This window comes from Gadus morhua, chromosome 21, assembly GCF_902167405.1.
Source record: "Gadus morhua chromosome 21, gadMor3.0, whole genome shotgun sequence".
In the NCBI taxonomy this organism is placed as follows: domain Eukaryota; kingdom Metazoa; phylum Chordata; class Actinopteri; order Gadiformes; family Gadidae; genus Gadus; species Gadus morhua.
In genome coordinates, this window is record NC_044068.1 from 210,123 (window position 1) to 224,695 (window position 14,573).

The window sequence follows — 14,573 nt, forward strand, 5'->3', positions numbered from 1 at the left end:
CAGGTTCTTACCATATAATTTGTAATACATTATTCCCTTTTCCATGCAATCAACACAAACTTGTACCATGTACGTTCTGCGACGTTACCAAGTAAAACACGACAATTTACCCAGTAATTAAGCTGAAACTGTACTGTAAAAGGAAGCCTCGTTTGTTTCCATGGTATTACCAGGTTCTTACCATATAATTTGTGAGACATTATTCCCTTTTCCATGCAGTCAACAAACTTGTACCATGTACGTTCTGCGACGTTACCAAGTAAAACACAACAATTTACCCAGTAATTAAGCTGAAACTGTACTGTAAAAGGAAGCCTCGTTTGTTTCCATGGTATTACCAGGTTCTTACCATATAATTTGTAATACATTATTCTCTTTTCCATGCAATCAACAAACTTGTACCATGTACGTTCTGCGACGTTACCAAGTAAAACACGACAAATTACCCAGTAATTAAGCTGAAACTGTACTGTAAAAGGAAGCCTCGTTTGTTTCCATGGTATTACCAGGTTCTTACCATATAATTTGTAACACATTATTCCCTTTTCCATGCAGTCAACACAAACTTGTACCATGTACGTTCTGCGACGTTACCAAGTAAAACACGACAAATTACCCAGTAATTAAGCTGAAACTGTACTGTAAAAGGAAGCCTCGTTTGTTTCCATGGTATTACCAGGTTCTTACCATATAATTTGTAACACATTATTCCCTTTTCCATGCAGTCAACACAAACTTGTACCATGTACGTTCTGCGACGTTACCAAGTAAAACACGTCAATTTACCCAGTAATTAAGCTGAAACTGTACTGTAAAAGGAAGCCTCGTTTGTTTCCATGGTATTACCAGGTTCTTACCAGATAATTTGTAATACATTATTCCCTTTTCCATGCAGTCAACACAAACTTGTACCATGTACGTTCTGCGACGTTACCAAGTAAAACACGTCAATTTACCCAGTAATTAAGCTGAAACTGTACTGTAAAAGGAAGCCTCGTTTGTTTCCATGGTATTACCAGGTTCTTACCATATAATTTGTAATACATTATTCCCTTTTCTATGCAGTCAACACAAACTTGTACCATGTACGTTCTGCGACGTTACCAAGTAAAACACGACAATTTACCCAGTAATTAAGCTGAAACTGTACTGTAAAAGGAAGCCTCGTTTATTTCCTTGGTATTACCAGGTTCTTACCATATAATTTGTAATACATTATTCCCTTTTACATGCAGTCAACACAGACTTGTACCATGTACGTTCTGCGACGTTACCAAGTAAAACACGACAATTAACCAGTAATTAAGCTGAAGCTGTACTGTAAAAGGAAGCCTAGTTTGTTTCCATGGTATTACCAGGCTCTTACCATATAAGTTGTAACTGGTTATTCCCTTTTCCATGCAATCAACACAAACTATATATGTTCTGCAACATCGTTCACCAGTAGTTAAGCACTTTAATTGTTGTTATAAAACCCCAAACCACTGTTGATGAAAGGCATATTAAAATTAAACAAAATCAAAGGCTTATCTTTCAAACAATGCATATCTCAGAAAAACAGGCACTGAACACTGAAGAAATCGGACAAAAAAAAGAGCCGTCCACATTAACTCAATTTAAATGTTACTGATGGTGTTTTCATAAAACACATGACATTGTTATGGCAAGTGACCACAAGGAAGACTGCTTCAACCTCTTCAATTTGAATAAGCGGTGCATGCCATGCAGCAATCTGCCTATGGGAGCATCTTTGTGGTAATTCGCAAACCAATGAGTCCACTCGATGAATGAGAGATGACTCTTTAGTGTCTTCTCTGTGAGGTATCCCTGCAGTCTCCACATCTGGGATTTGAAGGCTGACCAAGACCTGACCAGGTACCTCCAAATCTCCCCTTCCATACTGCAATAAAGAATCAGAAGACAAGAAAATAAACATTAGGACTGTCAATTAATGAACATTTCTAGAACATGTAGAACTCAAAGATTATTTTGTTTATTAGTTAAAAAAGGACGCTGGTCCTCTGGCCATTGTGTTTGGTCATATTGAAAAGAGAAAAAGGCATAGCCATAAATACAGTTAATAGGACGGGAGGGGACAGGCTGTTAGCTCCGGTTAGCACTTTAGCATCGAGCTAGCGGAGCTTCTGTCATTCAAATAACTCGGACATGTTGTTTAAAACCTATAACACCAAATTTATTAAAATATCCGGATTTAATCGGGCTCTCTCCCATAAGTACAGTTAATAGGACGGGAAGAGACTCTGTTAGCCCCGGTTAGCGCGATGCTAAAGAGCAGCTCTACCGGAGCATGCCACCTCAACAGGTGCAAGTTAGCCTCCGGTTTCATATTCGCCAGATATTCGGTTTACCACCCAATCGGATTCATCAACATAAGTGCAATACATTACGGGCTTAGTATGTTGAGGACGGTGCTTCGCGAAAATCACAAACACATGTTGTCGCCATCGATGTCTGTGCAACAACGTCATTTACGTTCTGGCTGCTACCTGTTTTAGGGACCGTCAACAAGTTACACATACCGACTGGTGGCAGAGACGTTACCATGGAATTGTTTCTGGAAATAAATCATATAAAATAATATAAAAATCACTAAAAAATACATTTTGTCACCTGATTGTAGTAGTAGTTGCCAATGGTGGTCTACTACTTACTGCAGGTAACTTTGCTAATATATTGCATTATTGTTAAACGGAATGCAATTAATAATTTCAAATATAGTTTAGTCGATTTTTTTTCGAATATTAAACTATTAACTGCATTATGATTAATTATATTGCAACATATTTGTGTGATTAATTTCCTGAAACAATTCCATGGTAACGTCTCAAATTACACTCACCTATTGGTGAGTGTAATTTGTTGACGGTCCCTAAAACAGGTAGCAGCCAGAACGTAAATGACGTTGTTGCACAGACATTGATGGCGCCAACATGTGTTTGTGATTTTTCGCGATACGGTGTCCTAAACCGTCCTCAGCATACTAAGCCCGTAATGTATTGCACTTATGTTGATGAATCCGATTGGGTGGTAAACCGAGTATCAAACCGGAGGCTAACTTGCACCTGTTGAGGTGGCATGCTCCTGTAGAGCTGCTCTTTAGCATCGCGCTAACCGGGGCTAACAGAGCCTGTCTCTTCCCGTCCTATTAACTGTACTTATGGGAGAGAGCCCGATTAAATCCGGATATTTTAATAAATTCGATGTTATAGTTTTTAAACAACATGTCCGAGTTATTTGAATGACAGAAGCTCCGCTAGCTCGATGCTAAATGGCTAACCGGAGCTAACAGCCTGTCCCCTCCCGTCCTATTAACTGTATTTATGGCTATACCTTTTTCTCTTTTCAATATGACCAAACACAATGGCCAGAGGACCAGCATCCTTTCTTAACTGATGAACAAAATAATCTTTGAGTATTTTCTTGTCTTCTGATTCTTTATTACAGTATGGAAGGGGAGATTTGGAGGTACCTGGTCAGGTCTTGGTCAGCCTTCAAATCCCAGATGTGGAGACTGCAGGGATACCTCACAGAGAAGACACTAAAGAGTCATCTCTCATTCATCGAGTGGACTCATTGGTTTGCGAATGACCACAAAGATGCTCCCATAGGCAGATTGCTGCATGGCATTCACCACTTATTCAAATTGTAGAGGTTGAAGCAGTCTTCCTTGTGGTCACTTGCCATAACACTGTCATGTGTTTTATGAAAACACCATCAGTAACATTTAAATTGAGTTGATGCAGACGGCTCTTTTTTTTGTCTGATTTCTTCAGTGTTCAGTGCTTGTTTGTGAGATATGCATTGTTTGAAAGATAAGCCTTTGATTTTGTTTAATTTTAATATGCCTTTCATCAACAGTGGATTGGGGTTTTATAACAACAATTAAAGTGCTTAACTACTGGTGAACGATGTTGCAGAACATATATGGTTTGTGTTGATTGCATGGAGAAGGGAATAACCTGTTACAACTTGTATGGTAAGAGCCTGGTAATACAATGGAAACAAACGAGGCTTCCTTTTACAGTACAGTTTCAGCTAACTTACTGGGTAAATTGTCGTGTTTTACTTGGTAACGTCGCAGAACGTACATGGTACAAGTTTGTGTTGACTGCATGGAAAAGGGAATAATGTATTACAAATTATATGGTAAGAACCTGGTAATACCATGGAAACAAACAAGGCTTCCTTTTACAGTACAGTTTCAGCTTAATTACTGGGTAAATTGTCGTGTTTTACTTGGTAACGTCGCAGAACGTACATGGTATGGCAAACCAGGCAAAATTACCATTTAATTCCACAAACAACATATGTGTAATCCAGGGCATATAAAGACTGGGACCAGAAAATAATTATTTTCTCTCCATTGACACCCATTCATATTTTTCGATCTCATAGGTCCCATGAGACCTACCGGAAGGGGCGTGACTTCGCCACTCTATACCGCCCTCGTCTGATCCAATTAATAAATCAAAACAAAAATATCCATACACTCACTCATTCAAGCCTTCTTTCTACTCTATATCGTATCATATAACCCTGTTTCTCTCAAAAAACCAACCAATACTTTTATACAATTCCTCTTCATTAATCTTAAAATATTTTCCAAAGTAGGCCTATACTCCTGCATACCCAATTCTCTCAATTGATTTTTCATACTTTCCCTCTCCATCCCATAACCACTACAGTTCATTAAAACATGTTCCACTGTCTCCTCTACCTGGCACCCCTCACATAATCCAGTGGGGTGTTTTCCTATCAAATTCATTGTTTTATTTAGTGCACTGTGCCCCAACCTTAACCTTATCAAAATGTGTTCATCCTGCCTCTGACCACTATACCTTATTTTAACATTAACACTTTTTTGAATATTATATAAATATCTCCCTTTCTCCTCACTGTCCCATTTGTCTTGCCACATTTTGTTAACTTTTTCCCATATCAGGCTTTTAACATCTGCCTTACTTAAACTGATATTCATTTCTATTTTTTCCTTCTCCAATGCCTTCTTCGCCATCTTATCGGCTTTTTCGTTTCCCTTCACCCCTACATGAGCTGGAACCCATAAACATTGTATTTGCCTCCCCTGCTGAACGATTCTCGTAATAGACTGTAGAACTTCATGTAACAAACCTTGGCGACTACTAGTAAAACGACCTCATACTTGCCAAAACTGATGCTGAATCTGTACAGATCACAGATCACCACCCATTTTAAAGCGACCGGCACCCCCAACATCTCCACTGTATAAACGCTTAAATTATCCGATGATCTTCTATTAACCTCTATTCTTTCTGATGGAACAGCTACTCCAAACCCTGTCACTCCTGTTTCAGGTTGTTTGGCACCATCTGTAAAAACATGAACATACTCTCTGTACTCTATAAGAAGATGTATATTAAAAACACTAGCCAGGTCTATCTGTTCTCTCTCTCTCTTCTTTATATCCAACACAAACCAGTCCACCTCTGGCCACACCATCCTCCATGGCGGCATTATTGGATATACCACTGTTGGACTAAGCTTCAATTCACCCACACCAAACTCTTTCGCTATATCATTCCCCACCCGACCAAAATGATTCCTCTCACACTTCCCATAAACCCAGCACTCTTTCAACACTCCTTTTGTGGGGTGAGACTCACTGTGCACTCGCAGATTAGCCCAATAGTTCCCCATCAATTGTTTCCTTCTCAACTCCAGTGGCACGTCCCCCATGTCTACCTGCAGAGCAGGCACTGGTGATGGTTTAAAGCCCCGCTGCATACCCTTAATGCCTTGGCCTGAATCACGTCCACTGGTGATGGTTAAAGCCCCGCTGCATACCCTTAATGCCTTGGCCTGAATCACGTCCAGCTATCTCAAGAGAGACACTGCGGCTGAACCATACACTATACACCCATCATCAAACACAGATCTAATCATAGCTACATATATGGTCTTTAAAGCTGAACAGCTCGCTCCCCAATCCCTACCAGTCAAACCTCTCATCACATTCATTACCTTTTTGCATTTATCCTCTATCTTCCTAATATGGTCTGCCCATGTTACCCTAGAATTAAAAATAACTCCCAAATACTTAAATGATCCAACTCTTTCCCATACATCCTCAATTTCATCCCATCCTCAATTCTTTTCCTGGTAAAAAAATACAGTTTGAGTTTTCTCTACTGAAAATCTGCACCCCAGTCAAATCCCCACTCTGTCACCCCATCAACTGCAGACTGGACTTTACTAATAATATGCATCACATTTCTTCCCCTTTTCCACAAAGCCCCATCGTCTGCAAACAGTGAACTTCCTATATCCTCTGGTACCTTTGAAAAAACATCATTTATCATGATTATAAACAATAAAGGACTAATTACACTTCCTTGGGGAGTGCCATTCCCCACCATATACTTATTTGACATTTCAGACCCAATCCGGACTTGTATTTTTCTGTCAAACAAAAAAATCTTTATCCAGTTAAAACCCTTCCACCTGCCCCCATCTTGAACAACTTAATTAACAAACCTTCCTTCCACATCATGTCATATGCTTTTTCGATATCAAAAAACACTACCACCACTGTCTCTTTGTTTGCCTGTGCTTTCCGTGTCTCATTTTCCAGCCTTACCACTGCATCCATTGTATGTCTCCCTTTTCTGAAACCACTTTGACAACTTGTCAACAACCCTTTCTTCTCAAGCTCACACGTTAACCTTTCTGTCACCAATCTCTCCATTATTTCACATACATTAGACGTTAACGCTATTGGCCTATAACTAGAAGGTGTACCTGGATCTTTCCCTGGTCTCCTAATCTGAATCACCACCGCTTCCTTCCATACACTTGGTGACTTTCCCTCCATCCATACTCCATTATAAAGTTCTAACAATTTTACCATTCCTCTTTCTCCTAGATGTTTTAACATTACATAGCTCACCTGATCTCCCCCTGGAGCTGAGGGCTTAGCTTTTTTAATTGCTCTCACAAGCTCTGCCATTGTAACTCCATCATCTATTTCCTCCCTTGTATCTACTCTCCTAACGAGCACATCAGGATAATTACTCAAAGTAACTTCTCTTCTCCTTCTTCCTTCCACTGTCAACTGATCAACACTATGCACCTCAGCAAAAGGTTTGGCCATCAAATCAGCCTTATCTTTATCCCATATTGCAGTTTGCTCCTCTAATGTAATCACTGGGTACTCCCACTCTCTTCTATCTCCTCCCATCTTCCTTATCATTCCCCACACTTCTCCTACCGGTGTTGTTCTTCCTATCTTACCACAAAACGGTCTCCAGCTTACCCTCTGTGTTCTCTTTGTAACTCTCTTTACCAGTGCCTGTGCCCTCTGATACTCAACCACACTTTGTGTATTATGCCCTCTTTTAACTTTCTTAAATGCTTTGTTTCGGGCTTTAACTGCCTTGGAACACTCCTCTGTCCACCAAGGAACTAACTTCCTATTCCTTCTATTTTTACTTCTTGGAATGGATTTACTTGCTGCAGCAATAATTGCTGATGTAACACTGTTATTTACTGTATCTATATCTCCACTAGTATCAACCGAAACCATTACTTCTTTACTGACCAACTTAAATGTATCCCAATCTGCTTTACTATACACCCATTTCTGAATTCCACTTCCAACATTCACTTCTCCTCTTCCTCCTACTGAACAAACTAACACATAGTGGTCACTACCTAAAGATTTACCTGTCAAAACCTCCCAGTTACTGATCCCTGCCAAACTTACTGACACCAACGTCAGATCCAACACGGACTCATTACTTGTTCTTATATCCATCCTTGTCCCCCTCCCATCATTCAAACAAACAAGATTCTTGTCCTCCATTAACTCTTCAATCACTTTTCCATTCGTGTCTGTGAGATTCCCTCCCCACATTGTGTTATGAGCATTGAAGTCTGCACACCATATTATCTTGTGTCTTTCTATACCTTTAATCCTAACTAGTTTATCATTCTCTAACCTTTGACATGGATTATAGTAATTAACACCAACAAACTCCTCTCCCCCTCCCATACCTCCACCACTCTGCACTCTTGTTCCGTTCCTATTTCTAATACCCTGTATGATATACCTCGCTTAATAAATGTTACACACCCTCCACCAGCCCCTTCACCTTCACTCCTGTCTCTTCTTATACCTACATATCCATAAATAACTAAATCTAACTCTGGTTTCAAAAACGTTTCTTGAATGCATATTACTTGTGGTTTTCCTTTCATTTCTCTTAAAACATATTTAACCTCCCATTTGCCACCCAGCTCCTAGCATTCCACTGTAGGGTTCTCACCATGGTTATGATGTCTTCTCACCGGCTCCTGACTACTCTGTGTATTTATCTCGGCTACCAAAGCCTCCCATTTGAACCCATCCCCAAATAATCTTTGGCTGCCTTAGCTATCGTCTGTATGCTCGTTGTCTTTGATGTGGAGTCTCTAGTGGAGTTTATCACTGCTGCCACAAACATCCCCACCTGCTTCTTATCTCCCCACACTTTGTTCCATCGTGCTTCTCTCCCATCGACTCCCTCGTCACTTCCCTTCCGCCCCCCAGGCTGCTACCATTCCCTGACTCTTAGCACCGTGCCTCTGTTTTACCACCTTCACTGCTCCTGCATAGGTCCCTTTGTCCAACACTTTCACCTTCTGAACTGCAACTTCCTCTTTCATTATTTCACAGCCTCCAAAAGTGACGACATGTTCACCCCCACAACTACAACACTTTAACTTTGCCCCCTCACACTTCCCATACTCATGATCCCCTGAGCGTTTCACACACCTCCTCTTTTCCTTACAGATTTTAGCGATGTGCCCAAATCTTTGACACTGAAAGCACCTCATTGTGGTGTGACTGCGCCCTAAACGGCTGATTTAACCTGTGAGCACTGATTACTCAATGAGCAACAGGTGTGTCCCTCACCAAGCCCCAGAGTCCAATCAGACTCAGCAGGTGAGGCTGCTTCAACCCGCCGTCCTCCACACACTCCCACGCTGACATGTACTGAACAATATTTGACCAAACAAATCTAAATATGCTTACCGTTGCAGTTTGAACACACATCATTTTGATGCGTAACAATGATAAACACAATCCTGGATGAGCTAGAAAGGAGAGGAGAAATAGGAGAGAGGAGGAAGAGAGGAAGGAGAGAGGAGAAACTAAGAGGAGAGTATGGAGAGGGGAGCTGACAAGACAAAGTCACGGTACTCACACACATTGGGGGAATCTTTACGTATAGTAACTGTGAGCTTTGTATCGGTTTGTTACACTTGTTGGGTTGTTGTAAGCTCAGCTACAAACGTGTGCAGTTATTATGGGATTTTAATCTTTCCTTGAATCCCATCATGTGTAAAAGGGTTTTTATGCAACGTAGTTGTTTTTGTTTTATCCCAATGATAAAGTACCTATTCTATTGAATACACATTTTACTGAGATTGTACCTATTCCACTGAATACATATTGTACTGAGAATGTACCGATTCCACTGAATACATATTGTACTAAGGATGTACCCATTCTACTGAAAATGTACCTATTCCACTGAGTACAAACTGAGAATGTACCTATTCCACTGAATACATATTATACTGAGTTTGTACCTACTCCACTGAATACATATTGTACTGATAATGTACCTATTCCAATGAACACATATTGTGCTGATAATGTATCTATTCTACTGAATACATTTTGTACTGAGAATGTACCTATTCCACTGAATATATATTGTACTGAGAATGAAACTATTCCACAGAAGATGTCCCCATTCTACTATTAGTACATTTTTATTCAATTCTCAAGTTTACAAACATTGTATTGTGTTGGAAAACATGATTAAAAAAATAAACGAATATTACCATTTGGTTAAATAAACTTATGATAAGGTTATCAAAATCAATGTTTCACCTTATCTAATACATTTATTTTTTCATTAATTCAAAATATAAAAAAACGTTCAGATAAAAGACATTGAACTTTATAGTGTAGTCTTATAGGTTATAATGGGTTATATTTGTTATAGTACATTGTTAGTGGCTTAATGATTTATTCCTTAGATGACAGTGAAAAGTAAGATATGAATACAGTTCTCTCAGATCTCACATAGTAGAGATTCTAATTCAGGAAACAACATTAGTTGTTTTGGTTGTTTGATTATTTTATTACCAAACAAAGGTCCTAGTCTGTTTGATTGACAGGTGAGATGATCAGGGGGGCAGAGTTGTTACCTTCATAATCATGGCGACTTGGGCTGAGGAATGGATAGAAAGGCTCACTGAAGGTGCAGCCAGTAGCAGAGTAGAGATGAACCCTGGCTTCCACATCATAGAAGGAGACCACACCCTCATCATAATCAACAAACACCCCCACCTTCTGGAGCTCAGCTCTCAGAGGGAGACGGACAGAAGGGTTATCTCTAAATACCAACACATCCTGGTAGTAGTAAAGAGTCCAGTAACCCGTCTCAGGGGTCCGCTCTGTCTGACCTATTCTGTCGATGGACTCTCTCGCCACTCCTAAACGCCATCCAGACTTGTCTTTAACCTGGACCTCAAAGTAAAATCTCCCTGAGGAGAAGCTCTGCCTCGTGAGAACATATAGAAACCGTGTAAATCTCTTGGGGTTGTCTGGGAGTTTCTTCTCTACACCTCCATGATGTACTCGTTTCCCATCCTCAGACAGGATGAGCTTGGGATGAGCTGTATCAGGATCCAGAGTCACATCTACTTCATACTGCTGGACCCTCTTCAGTTCAGCATCACGCAGCTTCTTCATCTCCATGTTCAGTGTCTCCTCCGGCTGATCCAGGGATCTCCTCAAGGTCCCTGCGTATGACGGAGGACGGACCTCCACCGTGGTCCAGTCCCTGGGGGGTGGAGGATCCTTCAGGGATCTGAAGGCCTGGAGGAAGTGGAGGTGGTCTTTAGTCTGTGAGAGCTGCTTCACCTCTGAGCTTCTATTGGTCAGATCTTCTATTTCCTGCTCCAGCTCTTTGATGAGGTCTTCAGCTTGTTTCTCTGTGGATTTCAGTTTCTCTTTCACCATTTGGTTGAGATCATCCTGGCACTTTTCAATGCGGCGCATCAGAGCAGTGAGGACCTGCACACCGTCAGCTATCTCTCTGTCTGCGTCTGCTTTGATGCGTTTAACTGTGTCTTTAATCTCCTGAATATTTTTTTTTCTCTCCTGGATCAACTGCTTAACTTCAGCCTCTATCTTCCCCAGCTGGGCCGTCTTCTCTTCATATTCCTCCTTTAGAGGTATAACAGGATGTGACTTGTGGTCCGTCTCTGTGCAGAACTGACACACACATCTGTTCAGTCTTGCAGAAGAGCTCCAGAAGTCGGTCGTGTTTCTTACATATCCTGTCGTCCAGACGGTCCATAGGCTCGACCAGCCGATGTTTCTTCAGGCCTGCGACTCTATGGTGTGGCTCCAGGTGGGTTTGGCAGTAAGAGGTAAGACACATTAGGCAGGACTTCACGGCCTTCAGCTGGGTCCCAGTACAGACGTCACAGGGAACTTCTGCTGGTTCAACACAAGGCTGCTCTTTTACTCGTACAGACGTTCCTAACCGATCAACCATCTCTGAAAAGAGGATATTGACCCGTAAATCAGGTCTTGTGTTGAAAAGCTCGTTGCAAACGGGACATTTGTACTTGACTTGTCCATCCCAGAACTTAGTAATACAGGTTCTGCAGAAGTTGTGTCCACATGGTGTGGAAACTGGGCTGCTGAACACATCCAGACAGATGGAACATGGAAAGTTCTCTTCAGGCCAGGAAGTGTTAGCAGAGGCCATTCCTAGACACAGACAACAAGGTTTAAGGATTGAGCATTCCCATTATTCTTGTCATTCCATTACGGGAAGAGAGGTTTAAACTTCCCTCAAAGTTGTTCTTTACTGACCTTGATGCTGTTTCTGTCCGTCAGCGTGTTTCAAAATGCGTTTTATGTTTCTCCTGAACGAGCGCACTGCTTCCAGGTCGGTTGCTTCGGTCGATCTCCACCTTGAGTTTCATTTCGTCAACATGACGTCCACTCCCCTCCTCTTCAACGCCTGGCTCCTCCCCCAACCCCTGGCTCCGCCCACACGACACATGGCTGCACTGCATGCATGCACTTTGCTAACTCCCTGAACAGGTTCTTCAACCGGTTTGACACCCAGGACTACACCGCCTCCTGTGAAGGCGCTGGCAGAACCCCAGCACCCACCCTTCACTCAGGAGGATGTACAGCCACAGCTGGCCAGGTGCAAAATTGGCAAGGCCCCGGGGCCGGATGGCATCCTGGCAAGGGTGCTAAAGCTCTGTGCCACGGAGCTCTGCCCAGTCTTCCACTCCGTCTTGTTGGATTCATACAGAACAGCTAAAGTTCCCGACCTATGGAAGACCTCAACCATTGCACCAACACCCCCTAAACCCCGCCAGTCAGAGCCCAACCACTTCCGTCCGGTTGCACTCACGCCCATCATAACGAAGTGCATGGAGAAGATAATGCTTCACCTCATCCTGTCAACCGTGGGACCACAGCTGGACCCTCACCAGTTTGCATACCGGCCGAAACGTGGGACGGAGGACGCAGTGGCGTGCCTCCTCCACTCCCTCCTCCACCATCTCCAGACGCCAAACAACTTTGCATCAGTCCTGTGCGTCGACACCACCTCTGCATTCAACACAATCCAGCGGCACCAGGTCATCGAGACGCTCAAACATCTGGACATTATTCCACTCCACCTTCACTGGATATACAATATCCTCAGCCACAGACCGCATGCAGTGAAAGTAGGTACAGCAACATCATCAACCCTCATCACCAACACCGGAGCACCTCAGGGCTGCGTCCTCAGTCCATTTCTGTGTACCCTCCACACAAATGACTGCAGCAGCCCAGCCCCCATCACCACGTACTATAAAGATGCAGACGACACGGCCAGAATAGGTCTACTCAGTGACAACAATTCCACCACAGCATACCAACAGTCAACCACACAGTTCTCACAGTGGTGCACAGACAACTATCTCCAGTTAAACAATGACAAAACAAAGGAAAAGGTCACACACACAGCCAAGACGCCTCCTACATTCAATCGCACATTCATCAGAGGACAACCAGTTGAACTAGTCAACAGTTTCAAATACCTAGGGCTCACCATAGATAACAAACTCAACTCCAACCAACATGTCATTAACCCTATCCACGGCTTTATGTCATACGCAAACTGAGATCACTGTCTGTGGCCCCCCCACCTCCTCTTACTCCTCTACAAAAGCATCATCCCACCCATCCTAGTGTACTGTTCCCCCTGCTGCTTCACCCTGCTCACTGTCACCAGCAAAAACAGACTCCTCAAAACCCCACACATAGCATCCAAGATAATCACCCTCCCCCCCCCAGCCTGTCAGAGGCAAATGAGCTCGCTGTAGCACCCCTGGCACGTGTAATAGTCAGCGTCCCTGACCATTCCCTTTTCCAATGTTTCAAATTACTCCCATCTGGCCGCAGATATAGGGTAATGAACCGGAGAAAAGCCCCAAAAAATAAAGTTTAAGTTTAAGTTTATAAAATAATTTATTTGATATCTGTGTGCTACAGTGTTGCTACACTGTGTTCTGTCTCTTCAAATGTATGCTGCCCTGAAACCAACTTGACTTGACTGTGTGAGAACAATTATCCCCTTGGGGACAATAAAGGATCTGACTTACTAAATGACTACCTGTGTTGGCCTCTTCAAATGCGTTGATGTGAGTTCTCTTCTTTCTGGAGTTAAAAGAGAGCAGGTGCAAAACAAGCCACGTCCTGCTACACGGTCGAACACCCCCATCTAGTGGCCGCTTGGCGCCACTGGTCCTCACTCTCTCAACACTACCTGTCTGCATTCTGCAATCGCCGTTCCCTACTTCAGCCGGGGTCTCCATTCAGCCGGCGCCAGTTCTTCGTTTACTACACCTCAGTCAGTATCGGTCCTACCAGCGTTAAACTAAATGTCCCTGTCCTCCAGTAGGCCTAACCCTTTTCCCTCTTCTGTAGTTCTCCGTCCGTCAACCTGTTTACCCGTTGCCGAATCCTCGCCTGCCTGACTACACGCCGACCGCCGAGCCCCTGCCTGTCTCACTGCCCGTCTGTTACTGAACCCTCGCCTGCCTGACCACCGCTTGCCTAGCCCCGGCTTGTCGTTACCCCTTGTTCCAATAAACCCCCTTTCCCATCCTTTTCACCCCGTCTCTGCCTCCCTGTCAAGCGTTTGGGTCCTCTCGTCCTGTCCCCATAACAACAAGAGACATTGTGGTGATTTAGTGGTGACTTGCGACTGGAACTTGGATTCATCGGTGTTGATCGACCCGGGTTTCTGGTGCTTCCCCAAATACTTTCAACCCTGATCCGATTATCAACAAACACAGACAGAGAGCAAAAAGCTGATTACTGGCGCTACGCTGCTGTAGGAACTCTCCCAGATGTGCACGCCCACAATCACATGAAAGAGGAAGAGGGAGTTAATGAATAACTAATTGTCTCGTCCAAAGTAACATTCCAACAGTTG

At 42.9% G+C, this 14,573-nt stretch overlaps 1 pseudogene; it reads right to left on the reverse strand.

Annotated features, from left to right (window-relative positions):
- Positions 1–9,908: 9,908 nt before the first annotated feature.
- LOC115534284 (E3 ubiquitin-protein ligase TRIM39-like) lies at positions 9,909–12,032 on the reverse strand (annotated as a pseudogene).
- Positions 12,033–14,573: the final 2,541 nt, after the last annotated feature.